We start from the raw sequence: 9738 nt of genomic DNA, 5'->3' as shown, positions 1-9738 counted from the left end.
TGTTTCTGAGTTTTGGGTGTGTGAAATTGAGGAAATTCTGTCTCAATTCCCATCTAAAATCTCTTTAAATCCTTTTCTGCATAATTGAATTTGATTTCTGTTCTTCTACTGCTTCTTCTTTAATTTTCTGTCAATTGCTTTGATAACTCGTATCTGGGAAGGAAATTGGGTTTTAGGCTCTGCTACCTAAGCTCTTGAGTCCTGAGATCACAATTTACTTGGGTTCTTCTGTGAACCTTGCTGCATTTTACTTTAATTTTCTGTTTAAGCTTTCATTGCTTCCAATTCAATTCCTGCTATATTAACTGTGGCAATTCAATTTCTCTTTGTTTATATTCTGCAATCCCAGTCCTCAAACCCCTTTTATTTTCAAGCCATTTATCTTTCTTGCCATTTAAGTTACTGCAATTTATATTTCTTGCACTTTAAGTTTCAGCTATTTACTTTCTTGTTCTTTAAGATTCAGTTTATTTTACTTTCCTGTTCTTTAATTTACTGCAATTTCCCCTCTCCCTTTACATTCCAAGCAATTTAGTTTCTGTTAAACACAACCCACTCAACCAAAACTTGATTCGCTTGACTAAATCAACCACTAAACTAAAATTGCTCAATCCTTCAATCCCTGTGGGATCGACCTCACTCATGTGAGTTATTATTACTTGATGCGACCCGGTACACTTGCCGGTGAGTTTTGTGTTGGATCGTTTTCCACACATCACTACACACTATAGATTAAGGTGTGGAGCTCTGTTGTACCTCGAGTATTAATGCAATTACTATTGTTCTTCTATTCAATTCAGCTTATTCTTGTTCTAAGATATCACTTGTTCCTCAACTTGTTGAATGTGATGATCTGTGACACTCATCATCATTCTCACCTATGAACGTGTGCCTGACAACCACCTCCGTTCTACCTTAGATTGAGTGGATATCTCTTGGGTTGTGATGCAATTGCATATTTGTTATATTAGCTAGTTAGTTTAGTTGGTTTTAGCTTAATTTCACTCATTTTCTCTAAATAAACAAGTCCTTTTATGAGTTTTGTCTTCATGCATGAGAATACCAAGGAACATGTTGATTCTAGCCAAATTCATGCAAATGATTTAAGGAATACATACATGAATGAGTATGAATGAATCTCATGAAATTTATTGCATGAATTGGTAAGACTTTGAAGCTATTTCCCTTGTTGATGATAGGTGATGAAACAAGAAAGCATGGAAGCAAGAATGATGCAAGCTGGGCAAGAAGAAGAATAGTTGTTGGCGTTGCCAACTTGGAGAAAGGGTGCGTGTTTGAAGGCAACGCCAGGCAGCCCTGGAGAAGCACATTTGGGCGTTGCCCACTTGAAGAAAAGGGTGAGTTGTTGAAGGCAACGCCAAGGCAGCCCTGGAGAGCAAATGTTGGCGTTGCCAACTTGGAGAAAGGAGTGAGTGTTTGATGGCAACGCAGGCAAGCAAAGAGCTGAGCCAAGGAGAGCTCGAGGGCGTTGCCAACGTGGGAATGAAGAAGCGTTATTCAAGGCAATGCACACAAGCAAGGCTTGGCCCAGGAGGAGATTAAGCTGGCGTTGCCAACGCCAGGAACAAGGGAAGTGTTCCTTGACAACGCACACGAGCAAACTTGGCCCAAGAGGAGGAGAAGCTGGCGTTGCCAACGCTAGGAACCATAGGCGTTATTCAAGGCAATGCCAAGCAATCTTGGGGAGCTAGTTTTGAGCCTCGAGCACGTTGCCAGCCTAGAGATGAGGGGCGTGTTTGAGGACAACGCAGGCAAACAACGCTGAATGGAAAACTTGGCCCAGGAAAAGGAGATGCACGTTGCCAACGCCAAGTTATGAAGGCGTGTTCCTTGGCAACGTAGCAAGCAACTTTGGCACCAAAGGGGAGCTCGAGCACGTTGTTGAGCTAGGAACCATGGGCGTGTTCCTTGGCAACGCATACAAGCTAGGATTATGGGCACACGAGAGCGTTGCCAACGCCACTTTCATTGGCGTGTTCTAAGGCAACGCCAGGAATGGTTGCTTGGCTAGGCACCAAGTCTTGGATGCCAACCAAGTTGCCAACGCCAGGAAGGGTGCCAACCACGTTGCCAACGCCAGGAAGCATAGGCGTGTTCAAGGACAACGCCAAGCAACAAGCATAGAGCCTTGAGGAAGGCTCGAGCACGTTGCCAACGCCAGCTTCCAAAGGCGTGTTTGAGGGCAACGTGACAAGCAAAACTGAAGGCTAGAGATGAGCCCTGGAGGGGGCACGGGCACGTTGCCAACGTGCTAGCAAGGAGGCGTGTTTGGCAACAATGCCAGCCTCATGTCTCTGCCTTGGGAGGCTAGGCACGGGCACGTTGCCAACTTGGGAGGAAAGGGGCGTTTTCAGCAACAACTTGGCAGCTTGACCTTACCTTCTTTGAGGAAGCATAACTTGAGCTAGGAAAGTCCAAATGAGGTGATTCCAGTGGCATTGGAAAGAAGACATCAAGAGCTTTCCAATGATGTATAATAGTCCATATTGAAGCAGAGGATTGACACTCAAATTCTGGGCAACATTAGACATGAGAGAAGAGTCAAGAAGAAGAAAAGCAAGTTGTTGGCAATAACTTGGGCCAGCAACGCCCAAGTCTCAAACCTCACTTCCAGGAAAACACCATGCACGTCGCCAACGTGCATTAAGCCTAGAGTTGTTGCCAATAACACCCCTCAATGGGCCAGAATTGTTGCCAACTTGCTCTGCTTCCTCTATTCCTCACAAAGGCCAGCAACTTCTTGAATTGAACCAGAAATTCAACAAAGAGAAAGCCCACATTGCTAGCCCAATTGAAGATCTTTGAAGGAGTTTTAGGACTAATATAAATAGAGATTGAGTTTGTACTTGGGGAGGACTTTTGACACTTAGACTTTTTAGACTCTTAGCACTTTTATTTTGAGAACTCTCTAGCACTTCCGGGAGGATACCCGGAGAGCTATTTTGAGTTCTTCTTGGAACTTCTCTTCTTCACTTTTAAGCTTTAAGCATTTTCTTATTCTTCTTCCTCTTTCTTTACACTTAGTTTAATTTTGGTTTATGGCAATTGTTGTTGAAATTGGAGCTATGATTCACTAAACCCCACTTTCATTAGGGGGAAGAGCTCTGCTTGTTTGAATGCATTGATGAACTCCTCTTTTCCTCCTCAATTCTAGTGGTTAATCTAAAGAGGAAACTCTTGTTCTTCAAAGATTCAACCACCATCGAGAGAGGGGTTAATCTATATGAATTATGTGGTGAATTTGAGGAATGAGCCATATAATTCAGTTTAGAGTTCATCCTTTCATGATTTCTTTAATCAATACACCTTGGTTAGTATGTGAGATGTAACTTTCCTTGGTTGAGATTATGGGAGTTGTGTGGCTGGATTAGAATTGAGCTTCATCTCTTCTCATGAACAATTAGATCACGAGAGTGGCAATTGGTTATGTTGAGAGAAATTGGGTCACCAAGAGATTGGGATTCAATTACCCACTTGCCATGGATCTATACCCATGATTGAGAAGGATTTGACTAACATCAATTCATGAAAACTTGCATCTCTGATCCCTGATGATCCTCTCCACCATTAATTCTTATTTCTTTAGCTTCTAGTTGCTTGACTACCCATAACCCAATTCCCTTCTACATCCTGTCAATTTACTATTCTTGTTATCTACATTTTGTTCCTTTAGTTCTTGCTATTTACTCTTATGTTCTTTAAATTCTTTGCCATTTAAATTCTTGCAATTATGTTCAAAAATCACAAACCTCATGAAATTAAAACCATGTTTGCTTGACTAAATTTACCATTAACTAAAGTTGCTTAATCTACCAATCTCCGTGGGATCGACCTCACTCTTAGTGAGTTTTATTACTTGATGCGACCCAGTATACTTGCCGGTTGTACGTGAAATCTCATTTTTACGTATCAAGTTTTTGGCGCCGTTGCCGGGGATTGGAAAAGATTGACAATGATTAAGTGAAGGTGGTTTAGATTAAGCATTTTTTAATGTTTTTGTTAAGCCCACTAACTGTTTGATACTTTGTTTCACTAACCCCAATTCCACTCTAGTTTTAGAGTGTCTCACTTGTGATTTTGGTTTTGTTTGTGTATGTCAGGAACTAATAGACGTGATTATTGAGGACGAGAGAACTCTCCGAAGGATAAGGAGAGCAGAAAGAGGAAAGGGAATAGTTGGTGAAGAGGAGTCAGAGGGAGAAGATCAAGCCATGGAGGATGAGATGCAAAATCCTCCTGGAGGGGTCAACAACAATGATGGACCACCTAGAAGGGTGTTATCTTCATATACTATCCCTGATCCAAGACATTGTGGGAGCAGTATTGCTACACCAAATGTCCATGCCCATAACTTTGAGTTGAAACCTCAGCTTATCACTTTGGTACAGAACAACTGCTCTTATGGGGGGGGACCTCTTGAAGACCCAAATCAACATCTATCTATTTTTCTGAGGATATGCAATACAGTGAAGACAAATGGAGTGCATCCAGATGTCTACAAACTGCTACTATTTCCATTCTCTTTGAGGGACAAAGCCACTCAATGGCTAGAGTCATTCCCCAAGGAAAGCCTCAACAATTGGAATGATGTGATGGGCAGATTTCTAGCAAAGTTTTACCCACCTCAAAGAATCATCAAGTTAAAGACAGAGGTTCAAACTTTCAGGCAAATGGAGGGGGAATCATTGTATGAAGCATGGGAAAGATATAAGGCACTAATGAGAAGATGTCCACCTGACATGTTTAGTGATTGGGTTAAGCTCCAAAACTTCTATGAAGGCTTAAGCTTAGAAGCAAGGAAGGGACTAGACTACTCATCAGGAGGATCACTCAACATGATGAAAACTGCCGAGGAGGCTCAAGACCTCATTGAGATTGTGGCAAACAATCAATATTATTACTCATCAGAGAGGCAGCATAATCCGACCCCAAAGAAAGGTGTAATGGAGGTGTTGATGCTATCTTGGCACAAAATAAGTTAATGCACCAACAAATTCAGCAACAAATGGAGATGATAACAAAAAGAATGGATGGTTTGCAACTTGCAGCAGTGAACACAACAAATCAATCATTACTTGAATGGAACCAAGGTGAAGGGACCACTGTTGAACAACCACAAGAACAAGTTCAATACATGCAGAATACTTGAAATTCTCAGGATGAATTTCATGGTGATATATACAACCCATCTTGGAAAAATCATCCCAATCTAAAGTGGGGTGAAAACCATTGGCAAAAGAATAACAACCACAATCACACCCGTAACACAAATAACCAAAATCACCATGCCAACAACACTAACCAATATAGAAAAACACAAAACACATATCAACCACCCCATCATAATTCACAAACTCACCAAAATAACTTCTCTGCACCATCATCCAACTCACAAAATTTCCACACTAATCCGCCCAACAACTTCCAACAACAATCAACTCCCATCATACCCCCAATTGACCATCATGAGACCAGAATCTCAAGTATTGAAGCAACCTTGCAAGCACTTGCTCAAACCACTCAAGCCTTAGCTAAGGGACACAAGGAACATGAGATCACCATGAAGAATATTGAGAGACAGGTGGGACAATTAGCCAAACAAGCCGAGCGACCAACCAATGTTCTCCCAAGTGACACAATACCCAACCCAAGAGAAGAATGTAAAGCTCTGCAGTTAAGGAGTGGCAAGGTAGTTGGTGAAAGTTCGAATAAAGAAGCAATAAAACCCAAAGAGCAAGACACAGTGGAAATACATGTGGAAAGGAAAGATGAAGAAAAGGCTTCAACATCTAACAAAGGCAAAGAAGCTGTCAAGCCACAAGGCAACCCACCCAGACAAAGAAGCAACCATGATAGCAATGAGAGTGTGAATCCACAACAAGAAAACAAAAATGAAGGAGTAAAAGCTTATGTACCCAAGCTTCCGTACCCAACTAGGATACACAAAGGAGCAAAGGACCAACAATTCCCAAGGTTCTTAGAAATCTTCAAGAAACTTGAAATCAACATTCCATTGGCAGAAGCTCTGGAACAGATGCCATTATATGCAAAGTTTCTTAAGGAATTGATCACCAAGAAGAGAAGTTGGCAAGAAAAAGAAACGGTGATTCTCAATCAAGAGTGTAGTGCCATCATTCAAAAAGGGCTACCTCCAAAACTCAAAGACCCTGGCAGCTTCCTCATACCCTGCACGATTGGGAGCATGGCCGTTGACAAATCACTTTGTGACCTGGGAGCAAGCATTAACCTAATGCCCCTTACCATGATGAAGAAAATGATGATTGAAGAGCTTAAACCCACAAGGATGTCACTCCAACTTGCTGACAGATCCATCAAAATACCAAATGGAGTAGTTGAGAACCTCTTGGTGAAGGTGGGAAACTTCATATTCCTAGCTGATTTTGTGGTCCTAGACATGGATGAAGAGGGAAACAATTCAGTCATTCTTGGTAGACCCTTTTTGGCTACAGCTAGAACAATCATTGATGTGGAAAAGGGAGAGATGATTTTCAGAGTGCATGATGAGCAAATGACCATAAATGTCTTCAAAGCAATGCAACACCCTGTTGAGAAAGAAAATTGCATGAGGATTGATGTAGTAGATTCTTTGGTTGAAGAAGTGCTTGACACAAACCATCAAGTGAAACAAGCGGAAGTCCATAACATCAAGGACAAGAAGAGAACAAATTGGAAGCATCAGAGGAACCAAGTGAAGCTACCAAAGAAGAGGCACCACAACAAGAGTTGAAACCACTACCCCCTCATCTTAAATATGCATTCCTTGGTGAGAAGGACAGCTTCCCAGTGATCATCAATTCCACATTGAATGCAGAGGAAGAAGAAAAGCTCCTTGTGGTTTTGAAAGCTCACAAAGAGGCGTTGGGATGGACCATTGATGACTTGAAAGGCATAAGCCCTGCCGTATGCATGCACAAGATACTTTTAGAGGAGAATTCCAAACCAGTGGTACAACCCCAAAGAAGATTGAATCCCACAATGAAGGAGGTTGTTCAAAAGGAAGTCCTGAAGTTGTGTAAAGCTGGGATTATCTACCCTATATCTGACAGCCCGTGGGTCAGTCCAGTACAAGTAGTACCTAAGAAAGGGGGATGACTATCATTGTTAATGAGAAGAATGAGCTTATTCCAACACGAACAGTGACAGGGTGGAGGATGTGCATAGACTATAGGAGGCTGAATGATGCTACACGAAAAGATCACTTTCCTCTACCTTTCATTGACTAGATGCTTGAAAGGTTGGCTGGCCATGCCTATTACTATTTTCTTGATGGATATTCTGGGTATAACCAGATAGTGGTTGACCCCATGGATCAAGAGAAGACTTCCTTTACTTGTCCCTTTGGAGTCTTTGCATACAGGAGAATGCCATTTGGACTGTGTAATGCTCCAGCTACCTTTCAAAGATGCATGCTATCAATCTTCTCAGACATGGTAGAAAAATTTATTGAAGTATTCATGGATGATTTTTCTGTTTTTGGTGATTCTTTCAATACTTGCTTGCACCATCTTACCCTGGTCTTGAAAAGGTGCCAAGAAACAAATTTAGTTTTGAATTGGGAGAAATGCCATTTCATGGTACCCGAAGGCATTGTTCTTGGTCACAAAATCTCAAGAAAGGGTATAGAGGTTGACAAGGCAAAAGTAGAAATTATAGAAAAACTTCCTTTGCCAACTAGTGTGAAAGCCGTTAGAAGTTTCTTAGGGCATGCTGGATTCTATAGGAGATTCATCAAAGATTTTTCCAAAATAGCAAAGCCACTAAGCAATTTGCTGGTGGTAGACAATCCTTTTATCTTTGATGATGAATGCAAACATGCTTTTGAAACTCTAAAGGCTAAGCTCACCACAGCACCAATCATCACACCCCCAAGTTGGGGACTACCTTTTGAACTCATGTGTGATGCAAGTAACCTTGCAATCGGTGCTGTGTTGGGGCAGAGGAAGGAAAAGAAGCTTCATGTTATCTACTATGCAAGTAAGGTATTGAATGAAGCTCAAAAAAACTACACCACAACAGAGAAAGAGCTACTAGCTGTGGTATATGCTTTTGATAAGTTTAGACAATATTTGATTGGATCTAAAGTCTTAGTGTATACTGACCATGCTGCTCTTAAGTATCTTATGTCAAAACAGGATGCCAAACCAAGGCTAATCAGATGGGTGCTACTCCTACAAGAGTTTGATATTGAGATAAAAGATAGAAAGGGCAATGAAAATCAAGTTGCTGACCACTTATCAAGGCTACCACAAGATACATGCCAAGACAACCTTCCATCAATAAATGAAGAATTTCCAGATGAGCACCTCTTGCAAATTCAACATGTCCCTTGGTTTGCAGACATGGCCAACTACAAGGCGGGAAGAATCATTCCACAAGAGTACACAAAACAACAAGTTAAGAAGCTGTTGCATGAGGCTAGGTTCTTCTTCTGGGATGAACCATTCTTGTTCAAAAGATGCCCAGATGGAATGATAAGAAGATGTGTGTCAGAGGGTGAGATGAAGAACATACTATGGCATTGTCACAACTCTAGTTATGGTGGTCATTTTGGAGCTGAAAGAACGGCTGCAAAAGTCCTTCAAAGTGGTTTCTACTGGCCCTCAATCTTCAAGGATGCTAGAGAGTTCGTGAGCCATTGCAATGAATGTCAAAGAACAGGGGGTTTGACAAAGAAAAATGAGATGCCTCAGAAGTTCATTTTAGAAGTGGAACTCTTTGATCTGTGGGGATAGATTTCATGGGACCTTTTCCTCCATCCTACACATTCAAATACATTTGGTAGCAGTAGAGTATGTCTCCAAATGGGTAGAAGCAATAGCCACCACCACATGTGATACCAACGTGGTCTTGCAATTCCTCAAGAAGAACATCTTCACTAGATTTGGAGTGCCCAAAGGACTTATAAGTGATGGGGGAAGCCACTTCTGCAACAAGCAACTAAATTCTTTACTCCACAAATATGGTGTTACTCACAAAGTGGCCACACCATATCACCCACAAACCAATGGGCAAGCTGAACTTGCCAACAGAGAGCTAAAAAGGATTTTGGAGAAAACTGTGGGAACAACAAGAAAGGATTGGGTTAGGAAGCTGGATGATGCACTTTGGGCATATAGGACAGCCTTCAAGACACCCATAGGAAAATCTCCATTTCAGCTGGTGTATGGAAAGGCATGCCACCTCCCTGTGGAGCTTGAACATAAGGCCTTTTGGGCCACCAAACTTCTGAATTTAGATGCTCAAGCAGCAGGAGAGAAGAGGTTGCTACAACTCAATGAATTAGAAGAGTTCAGATTGGAGGCATATGAAAATGCCAGAATATACAAAGAGAGAGCAAAGAGATGGCATGAAAGAGGATTTCTCAAAGAACATTCGAACCGGGCCAAAGGTGTTGTTATTCAACTCAAGATTGAAGATTTTCCCTGGGAAGCTGAGGTCTAGATGGACTGGTCCATACACCATCATCAAAGTATCACCTTATGGCTATGTCGAATTACTTGATAAGCCTCAAAACAAACCTTCACAGCTAATGGACATAGGGTGAAGCACTATTTTGGTGGCCCCTGGAGCAAGGAAGAAAGTGTGCAAATGCTAACATAAGCAAGGAAGTTGCATTGTCAAGCTAAGGACAATAAACAAGCCTTCATGGGAGGCAACCATGCAGAGGAGTTCTCTTTTATTTGCTTTAGTAGTCAA

The sequence above is a fragment of the Arachis hypogaea genome, chromosome 6 (assembly GCF_003086295.3).
Source record: "Arachis hypogaea cultivar Tifrunner chromosome 6, arahy.Tifrunner.gnm2.J5K5, whole genome shotgun sequence".
Lineage (NCBI taxonomy): Eukaryota > Viridiplantae > Streptophyta > Magnoliopsida > Fabales > Fabaceae > Arachis > Arachis hypogaea.
This window is presented reverse-complemented; position numbering follows the sequence as displayed.